Source organism: Pristiophorus japonicus, unplaced genomic scaffold (assembly GCF_044704955.1).
Source record: "Pristiophorus japonicus isolate sPriJap1 unplaced genomic scaffold, sPriJap1.hap1 HAP1_SCAFFOLD_89, whole genome shotgun sequence".
In the NCBI taxonomy this organism is placed as follows: Eukaryota; Metazoa; Chordata; class Chondrichthyes; family Pristiophoridae; genus Pristiophorus; species Pristiophorus japonicus.
The window spans coordinates 2,517,301-2,527,743 of record NW_027254813.1 but is presented as its reverse complement, the minus strand read 5'-3'; the positions used below and the strand labels follow the sequence as shown (position 1 = coordinate 2,527,743).

At 49.0% G+C, this 10,443-nt stretch overlaps 1 non-coding gene across 1 annotated transcript; it reads left to right on the top strand.

Moving 5' to 3' along the window:
• The first annotated feature begins 202 nt into the window (after nt 1–202).
• On the top strand, nt 203–275 carry trnak-cuu (transfer RNA lysine (anticodon CUU)). Its single transcript has one exon. It is a non-coding gene; the product is annotated as a tRNA-Lys (tRNA).
• The last annotated feature ends 10,168 nt before the right edge of the window (nt 276–10,443 follow it).

The window sequence follows — 10,443 nt, the reverse complement described above, 5'->3', positions numbered from 1 at the left end:
GTACTTCTTTGGCTCGTTTACCCTGAAGGAGCTAATCATAAACACGTAAGGATTCGGGGCCGGAGTTGGCTATTCGTCCCCTCGAGCCTGGTCCACCATTCAAGAAGACCCTGGCAGTTCTTCAACAGCAAGATTCAACATCTGGGGCGGAGCCAACAGGCGCCTGGCTGCAATGAATGATAAAAACCTGCGTTGGACAGAAACCTGGCTAGCTCAGTCGGTAGAGAATGAGACTCTTAATCTCAGGGTCGTGGGTTCGGGCCCCACGTTGGGCGATTGTATTTCTTTTCATTTAATGTTGCTTTCATGGAAAACCTCTGACCGAAACGGCACAAAACAAAAATGTTCCTTTCAAAGTCATTGAACTCCGAAATTTCAGCGCGCCACGAATCTCCTGAATCAGATGCCTCTAGTTTTGTCGACTCAATCCATGTCCCTTTGCAATGTTGTGCTCCCACCGACACTATGAAATGTGCCACTAACTTATCGAATCATGGAATGGTTACAGCACGGATGGCCATTCGGCCAATCGAGCCCGTGCCGACTCTCAGCGAGTCCCACTCCCCCGCTCTTTCTCTGTTGCTCTGCAATTGTTTTTCCTTCAGACCCTTATCCAACTCCCGTCTGAAAGATAAGATTGAGTGTGCCTCCACCGCCCTTTCAAGCCGTGCATTCCAGATCCTAACCACTCGCTGCTAAATGGCCATCTCCTGTTCCGATGTGTAAAGTCTGTGAAACACGAGATCAATTCCTGCCAAACTCACAGCCTTCCGAAATATAGCACCATCATTCTATTCTCGGAAAACCAGCTCCTGAAGTATCGGCCAGCTCTGTAGGTTAAAGCTCTGGTTTTATACGTAAGATTACTTTAACTGTAGTGTAGTGGTTATCACGTGTGCCTTACACGCGAAAGGTCTCTGGTTCGAGCACGGGTGGAAACATTATTTTGGAGACTATTTTTGCTGTGAAATAAATTGAACAAAAGTCGCCCCAGGTTCCTTGTCGCATGAGCACTGAACATTTTAAACCAGTCTCCAACATACAGAGTGAGTAAAATAAGATAGGGGAGAAAGTTTCATCAATGATTCAAAATCCTTAAATAATTAAAGTTTAGTTATTGAAGTTTCCACTGTCCCTCAGTAGCAATTCTACAAAACAACGCTGTCGGTTAATGAGTGGGGAATAAAACAAATAATCTTCATCCATCCCCATTCCCCGACACACAGTTTAATTAGTTGCATGTCATTATTTTAAAGATTTTGAATGAAAGAGTTACTTTCTGAATCTGGGCTCCCTCTGTGAGCACCGCACCACGAAACGAGCAGGAAACACATTGAAGAGTTTACCACAATTGCTGACATTTGTTAGCTTTTTTCTTGTGTTTTTTCAGCTCTTCCTCCTTTTCAGCTCCTGACAGCAGGTATTGCTGTGAATAAACCTGATCACAATGCAATGTCTGTCTCACTGTTTCCCCGGTGTCAGGCAGCGATGCGCCTGCTGCCCTCATTTATTTCATGTTTCAGGACACAAAAGTTCAAAATCAACCTGCAGGTCGCCACACACAGCATTGAATAGGCAAGATGGCCGTTCTGTGTTCAGGTCATTGTCTTCTCTGGAGATGTGGGTTCATGTCCCACTTCTGATATTATTTTTGAACCAAAAACTAATGTGCGATAAAATGGAACAAGAGCAGTCCGAGGTGCATTGTCACATGATGCAAGCGATCTCGGATCCGGACCAAAGCTCCCCACACACCGAGCACAGGCTCAGGAAAAGCCCGGGGGAGAGGATATCCCGGTCACTGTGCCTTCCAGTCACACTGAACAAGTGCCCGGACTGAAACTTTCCAGAGCAATAACTTGTAACTGAAACTTCCACCAGTCAGGATGGCCAAGCGGTCTCAGGTGCTGTGTTCAGTTCACAGTCTCCTCTGGAAATTTAGGTTCAAATCCCACTCCTGACATTCAGTGTTTTTAATTGCAAACTCATTTGTTTGACACCACTCTGAAGTGCTTTGGGACATCCATCGAACTTAATAAAATGACCCCACTTCAAGTGCAAACAATGATATCAAAGTTAATTCTCAAACTGGGAACCGATCTTGGTTGGCTGTAGCGAAAGGAATGGTTTTGTGAAGCATTGAAATGTGCCCTCTAAATATCTCGCACTGCTCATTTAAAAACACGGTTATAATTTGTTTCAATGCAAAAGAAGGCAGGCTCGAAGGGCCAAATGTCCGACTCCTGCTCCTGGTTCTTGTGTTCTTATACAGAGCACAGAATAAATGATTAAATGATCAACTCTCCCTCAGTTCGCATTTCTTTCATTGTGCAAAAAGAAGATTATGGGTTCATTTATGATGTTTTCCTGGGAAAACACCATAAAAGTTTAAGGAAAATAATTCACCCAACATGGGGCTCTAACCCACGACCCGGAGATTAAGAGTCTTATACTCTCCATACTGAGCTAGCCGGGCCTGCATAAATTGCATCTTCCTGTCGCTGATTGCTGGCAGGCGCCTGTTGGCATCGCCCCGTGGATTTATCTCGAGCTTCAAACCACGAAACCGGTTCTCCTGATTTTCAAGGCTTGTACGGAGATCAATCATCAAAAGCCGTGTCATTAACCACAGCTGGGCCGTCAATTTGCTGAACGCAAAGTGCTTTCAGTCCTTGTCAATATCTCGTGTCTATTTGCCGGTGTTTCCCGATTCTGTCAGTCTCTCTGGCTCTTTAATCTGTGTGTGGTCACCTGCAGGTTGATTCTCGATGAATGCCTGTGTTTGTGTCTTCAACACCAATAGAAAATGTTTCTTATATATTTCTTACGTTCTCTCCAATGCCTTGATATCCTTCCTAAATTGTGGTGCTCAGAACTGTAAACAGTTCTCCAACTGAGGCCTAAACCGGGATTGAAAAGGTATGGTATAACTTCCTCGCTGGTGTCCTCTATTTCACTACATTTCAAGCCAAGGCCCCTGTATTCTTTTTAAACAACTTAGCAACTTATCTATCCAGCTTCAAAGATTTCTGTGTGTAAATCACTCAATCCTTCTGCTTCCATTTTAACACAATGCCATTTAGTTTATGTTTTCTCATATCACCTCGCTTTGTTTCCCAGACCTTGCACACAGGTACAGGATGCGGCCCATTCAGCCCCTTGAGCCTGTTACACAGGAACAGGAGGAGGCCCATTCAGCCCCTCGAGCCTGTTACACAGGAAGAGGAGTAGGCCCATTCAGCCTCTCGAGCCTGTTACACAGGAACATGAGTAGGCCCACTCAGCCCCACGAGCCTGTTGCACAGGAAGAGGAGTAGGCCCATTCAGCCCCTTGAGCCTGTTACACAGGAACAGGAGTAGGCCCATTCAGCCCCTTGAGCTTGTTACACAGGAACAGGAGTAGGCCCATTCAGTCCCTCGAGCCTGTTGCACAGGAACAGGAGGAGGCCCATTCAACCCCTTGATCCTGTTACACAGGAACAGGATTAGGCCCATTCAGCCCCTCGAGCCTGTTGCACAGGAACAGGAGGAGGCCCATTCAGCCCCTCGAGCCTGATACACAGGAACAGGAGGAGGCCCATTCAGCCCCTCGAGCCTGTTGCACAGGAACAGGAGGAGGCCATTCAGCCCCTCAAGCCTGTTACACAGGAACAGAGGAGGCCCATTCAGCCCCTTGAGCCGGTTCCGCCATTCAATGAGATCATGGCTGGTCTGTGAGCAAACTCCATATACCCGCCTTTGTCCCATATTCCTTAATACCTTTGGTCAAAATGCGATGTAAAATGAACAGCTGACCCAGCACCAACTGCCCTTTGCAGCAGGGAGTTGCAAACCTCTCCCACCCTGTGTGTGTTGGAATGTTTCCGAATTTCACTCCTGAAATATCTGGCACTAATATTTAGACTATGGCCTCTAGTCTGGGACTCCCCAACCAGCGGGAATCATTTCTCTCTATCTACTCTATCTGTTCCCTTATTATCTTGAAAATTTTGATCAAATCACTGCTCGACCCTCTAATTTCCAGTGGGTGTAATCTCATATCTTAATTTAAACCTTGGAATCCAGGTATCATTCTGGGAAACCGACACAGTGCTCCCTCCAAAGCCAATATAGCCTTCCTAAGGCAAGGTCAGTGAAAACTGAATCAAGGGACGGGTCTTACTAGATTTAACCTGATGGTTTCCAGCAGGCATTTGGTAAGGACACACACATCATCATTATCATCATCATAGGCGGGTCCTCGACCGAGGAAGGCTTAATTCCACATGGGTTCACAGGTGTTTCAATGAAGGACCCGATGTTCCAGTCCTGAACACCAATCAAAGGGTGGAAGATGCCTGTGGGTGGATAGTTTTAACGTGGTGTGACCATTGCACACCAGCCACCACACGGGATTGACAGAGCGAGGCCTTGGTCCAGTGGCAAGGGTTCAACAGGACGGCTGGAGACCTGCTCTGCTGCACGTCATCAAAACCCAGGTCGCCGTTTGGTGCGTGGGCAGGAACATCGGCGGGACCCAGGTACAGCGGAGGAGCGGGAAGATCAGTGTGGAGGAAAAGTGAGAGATCGTGGTGGAGGAGCGGTGAGAGATCGTGGTTGAGGAACGGTGAGGGGTTATGGTCGAGGAACGGTGAGAGGTCGTGGTGGAGGAGTGAAGAGAGATCGTGGTGGAGGAACGGTAAGAGATCGTGGTGGAGGAACGGTGAGAGGTCGTGGTGGAGGAACGGTGCGAGATCATGGCGGAGGAATGGTGAGAGATCGTGGTGGAGGAGCGGTGATAGGTCGTGATGGAGGAACTGTGAGAGATCGTGGTGGAGGAACTGTGAGAGATAGTGGCGAAGGAACGGTGAGAAATCGTGTTTCAGGAACGGTGAGAGTTCGTGCTGGAGGAACGGTGAGAGATCGTGGTGGAGGAACGGTGAGAGATCGTGGTGGAGGAACAGTGAGAGATCGTGGCGGAGGTGCGGCGAAGGTTAAATTCAAGGGATGATGGCAGAAATCAAAGTTGAGGCAACGTCTGTGTTGTGAATCTGTAAAGCATGCACTCCCCTGTTCCGCCACCAGAGAGCTCATCCCCTGAAGTCCCAAGGGATCCCAGCACCATTTGGGAGCACTGTAAATAAGCCGGCCCCTAAGGCCAGTTCCTCACTCTGGAGTGTCTTATGAAAGACTGAGGTCACTGTTACTTTAACCTCCCATGTGCAGCATCATCTGTGTTAGGAACACAATAACTGGCGACGAGTATATGAATCCAGCACAAACTTACAGCAAACTGTGGGCATCCTGGAGAAGTTCTCGGAAGGTGAGGACTGGGAAGCCTATGTCGAATGGCTAAACCAGTACTTTGTAGCCAACGAGCTGGACGGAGAAGGAAGTGCTGCAAAAAGGAGAGTTGTCCTCCTCACATTCTGTGGGACTCAGACATACAGTCTCATGAAGAATCTTCTGGCTCCGGTGCAACCCACAGACAAATCGTATGAGGAGCTGTGTACACTGGTTCGGGAGCATCTTAACCCGAGGGAGAGCGTGCTATGGCGAGGTATCGGTTCTACACGTGCCAGCGATCTGAAGGTCAGGAAGTGGCGAGTTACATCGCGGAGCTAATGCGACTTGCAGGATAATGTGAGTTTTATGGCTACCTGGAGCCAATGCTCAGAGACTGTTTTGTACTGGGCATTGGCCACGAGACCATCCTACGAAAAACTTTAGCTGTACAGACACCGACCCTCAGTAAGGCCATTGCGATAACACAGGTATTTATGTCCACCAGTGATAACGCCAAACAAATCTCTCACACACAAGTTCTATCAATGGTCATAAATTAACTGGAACTGCGTTTGTGAGCAGAAATGTACAGGGCAGAACCCACGAGTCTGCAACTGCCAGCAGGCCTCTGGTGACCCAGATGACTCAGTGTCCCTAACAAAGGATGAGTGCAAGGCAATTGACAACTTGTTGCCGTTGTGCAGACTTCCATTCAGCCTATTCATGCCGCTTCAAAGGGTATGTTTGCAAGACCTGTGGAACAATGGGGCATCTCCAACGAGCTTGTGAATGAGCTGCAAGCTCTGCAAAAGCTGCTAACCACCATGTGGCAGAGGAAGATCGGTCCATGGTAGATCAAGCAATTTAGAGCCTCAGAGAGAGGAGGCAGATGCTGAAGTACACGGGGTGCACACATTTTCGACGAAATGTCCACCTATAATGCTAAATGTAAAATTGAATGGCTTACCCCTAACCATGGAACTGGACTCTGGCGCTAGCCAATCCATCCTGAGTAAAAAGATGTTTGAGAGATTGTGGTGCAACAAGGCATTCAGAGCAGCCCGAAGCCCCATCCACATGAAACTGAGAATGTACACCAAAGAGCTTATCACTGTCCTGGGCAAGGTCACCTACGAGGGCACGGTGCACGAACTGCCACTCTGGATTGTCCCGGGCGCTGGCCCCACACTGCTTGGAAGGAGCTGGCGGGGAAAATCCGCTGGAACTGGGATACCATCCGAACGCTATCACATGTCGATGAGGCCTTATGTACCCAGGTTCTGAACAAATGTCCTTCCCTTTCTGAGCCAGGCATTGGAAACTTTTCCAGGGCGAAGGTGCGGATCCACGTGGTCCCAGAGGCACGATCCATTCACTACAACGCGCAAGCGGTACCTCACATGATGAGGAGAGAGAGGAAATCGAGCTGGACAGGCTGCAACACGAGGGCATCATCTCCCCAGTGGAATTCAGCGAGTGGGCCAGCCCGATTTTTCCAGTACTCAATAGTGATGGCACTGTCAGGGTTTGCGGCGATTATAAAGTAACGATTAATCGTTTCTCGCTACAGGACCAATACCCGCTACCAAAGACAGACGACCTATTTGGCGCGCTGGCAGGAGGCAAGGCGTTCACCAAGCTTGACCTGACTTCGGCCTACATGACGCAGGAGCTGGAGGAGTCTTTGAAGGGTCTCACCTGCATCAACACGCAAAAGGGACTGTTCAGCGACAACAGATGCCCGTTTGGAATTCGGTCGGCTGCAGCGATCTTCCAGAGAAACATGGAGAGCCCACTCTAGTCGGTACCACACAAGGTGGTCTTTCATGACGACATATTGGTTATGGGTCTGGACACCGCCGAACACAAACAAAACCTGGAGGAGGTCCTCCAGAGACTGGATCGCGTAGGGCTGAGGCTGAAGAGGTCGAAATGCGTCTTCATGGCAACAGAAGTGGAGATTTCGGGGAGAAAGTTCACGGCGGACGGCATTCGGCCCACAGACGCCAATAAAGAGGCTATCATGAGCGCGCCCAGGCAACAGAACGTCACGGAGCTGCGGTCGTTCCTTGGACTCCTCAACTATTTTGGTAACTTCCTATCGGGGTTGAGCACCTTTTAGAGCCTCTACATGTGTTATTGCACAAAGGTGAGAACTGAGTATGGGGGAAAAAAAAAGTGTTTCCTTTTGACAAAGCCAGCATCCTTTTATGCTCCATCAAGCTGCTTGTATTGTATAACCCGTGTAAAAGACTTGTGCTAACATGTGACGTGTCGTCGTACGGAGTCGGGTGTGTATTACAACAAGCTAACATTGCGGGGAAGTTGCAACCTTTCGCCAATGCTTCCAGCAGCTTGTCTAAGGCCGAGCGGGCCTACAGCATGATTGAGAAAGAGGCATTAGCGTGTGTGTTCGGGGTAAAGAAAATGCATCAGTTTTTGTTTGGCCTCAAATTTGAGCTGGAAACCGATCACATGCCCCTCACATCCCTTTTAGCTGAAAACAAGGGGATAAATACTAATGCCTCAGCCCACATACAAAGGTGGGCACTCAGGTTTTCAGCGTATAACTAGACAATCCACCACAGGCCAGGCACTGAGAATGGTGCGGATGCTCTGTCGGCTACCATTGCCCACCACGGGGGTGGAAATGGCGCAACCTGCAAACTTGTTGATGGTGGCGCAGCCCTCTGACTTGTTGATGGTCATGGAAGCGTTTGAAAATGATAAACCACTTTTTACGGCCCGCCAGATTGGGACTTGGACCAGCCAAGATCCTCTGCTGTCTCTAGTAAAAAAACTGTGTATTGCATGGGAGCTGGGCCAGCATCCCCGTTGAAATACAAGAGCCAATCAAGCCGTTCCAGCGGCGAAAGGACGAGCTGTCCAGTCAGGCAGACTGCCTGTTGTTGGGTAACCGCGTAGTGCTGCCAAAAAAGGGCAGGGGGACGTTCATCTCGGATCTCCACAGCACACACCCGGGTATAGTAATGATGAAAGCGATAGCGACACACCACATTTGCTGGCCCGGTATCGACTCTGACTTAGAGTCCTGTGTACGGCAATGCAGTGTATGTGCTCAGTTGAGCAACGCGTCCACAGAGGCACCACCAAGTTTGTGGTCCTGGCCTCCAGACCAGGGTCGAGGATCCATGTCAACTATGCAGGCCCATTTCTTGGTAAAATGTTCCTGGTGGTGGTGGATGATTTTTCAAAATGGATTGAATGTGAAATAATGTCGGGAAGCACCGCCACCGCCACCATTGAAAGCCTGAGGGCCATGTTTGCCACCCACGGCATGCGTGACATACTGGTCAGTGCCAACGGGCCATGTTTCACCAGTGCCAAATTTAAAGAATTCATGACCCGCAATGGGATCAAACATATCACCTCGACCCCGTTTAAACCAGCCTCCAATGGGCAGGAAGGGGGCAGAACAAACAATCAAACAGAGCCTCAAACGAGTCACAGAAGGCTCACCCTAACCCGCCTGTCCCGAGTACTGCTTAGCTATAGCACGAGACCCCACTCGCTCACAGGGGTGCCCCCGGCTGAGCTACTCATGAAAAGGACACTTAAAAGCAGACTCTCGCTGGTCCACCCCAACTTGCATGATCAGATCGAGTGCAGGCGTCAGCAACAAAATGTAAATGATGGTCGCGCCACTGTGTCACGGGAAATTGATCTGAATGACCCTGTGTATGTGCTAAACTATGGACATGGTCCCAAGTGGATCGCGGGCATTGTGATCGCTAAAGAAGGGAGTAGGGTGTTTGTCGTCAAACAAGACAATGGATAAATTTGCAGAAAGCACCTGGACCAAACGAGACTGTGGTTCACAGGCTGCCCTGAACAACCCACAGCAGACATCACCATTTTCGAACCCGCAACACACACCCAAAGGATCAACGACACCACCACGGACCAGGAAATCGAACTCATCACACCCAACAGCCCAGCAAGGCCAGACACACGCAGCAGCCCTGCAGGGCCAACAACACACCAGCCTAGCGAGGGCACAGCCAACACACCAGAACAGACATTTGTACCGAGGTGGTCCACCAGGGAAAGAACAGCTCCCGATCGCCTCACCTTGTAAATAGTTTTCACATTGACTTTGGCGGGGGAGTGATGTTGTGTCTCTGTAAAGCCTGCACTCCCATGTTCCACCACCAGGGAGCGCATCATCAGAAGTTACAAGGGATCCCAAGAGACTGTTGGATGCTCTAGTTACAAGTTATTACTCTGGAAAGTTTCAGACCGGGCACTTGTTCAGTGTTGCTGGAATGCACAGTGACCGGGATATCCTCTACCCGGGGTTTTCCTGAGCCTGTGCTCGGTGTACGGGGAGCTTTGGTCCGGGTCCGAGATAGCTTGCATCATGTGACAATGTACACCAGACTGCTCTTGTTCCAATTTATCGTCCACAAGTTTTCATTTCAAAAATGTTTCCGCCAACAGGCGCTCAATCCCTCTCTCTGCAAAACGTTCCTTTCACAAACATTTCCCTGACCGGAACTGCACCAAACAAAAATGTTCCTTTCAAAGTCATTAAACTCCCCAATTTACACGTCCGCAATTTTAAGGACAAGGACTGAAAGCGCATTGCGATCAGAAAATTGGCAGAACCCCTGTGGTTAATGACAGAGCTTTTGATGGTTGATCTCCGTACAAACCTTGGAATTCAGGAGAACCTGTTTCGTGGTTTGAAGTTCGAGATAAACCCACGGGGCGGAGCCAACAGGCGCCTGGCAGCAATCAGCGACAGGAAGATGCAACTGAAGCAGGCCTGGCTATCACCGGCATCACCATCGCCGAATCCCCGGCCATCAACAGCCTGGGATCACCATTGACCACTAACTGAAGTGGATTGACTGGAGTAATGTTGAGAAGCCCGGCTAGCACAGTCGGTAGAACATGAGGTTCTTATTCTCAGGGTCATGGGTTCGAACCCCACGTCAGTTGAATTATTTTCCTTAAACTTTTATGTTGCTCTCACGAGAATTAATCTTCTTTTGCACAATGAAAGAAATGCTAACAGTTTTGGTCTCCATATTTAAGGAGGGATATACTTACATTGTAGGCAGTTCAGACAAGGTTCACGAGGATGCAGGAAGAATGTTCCCGATGACAAGTTGGCAAAAATAATTTAAGTCTGTGAGATACTCAATCATTATT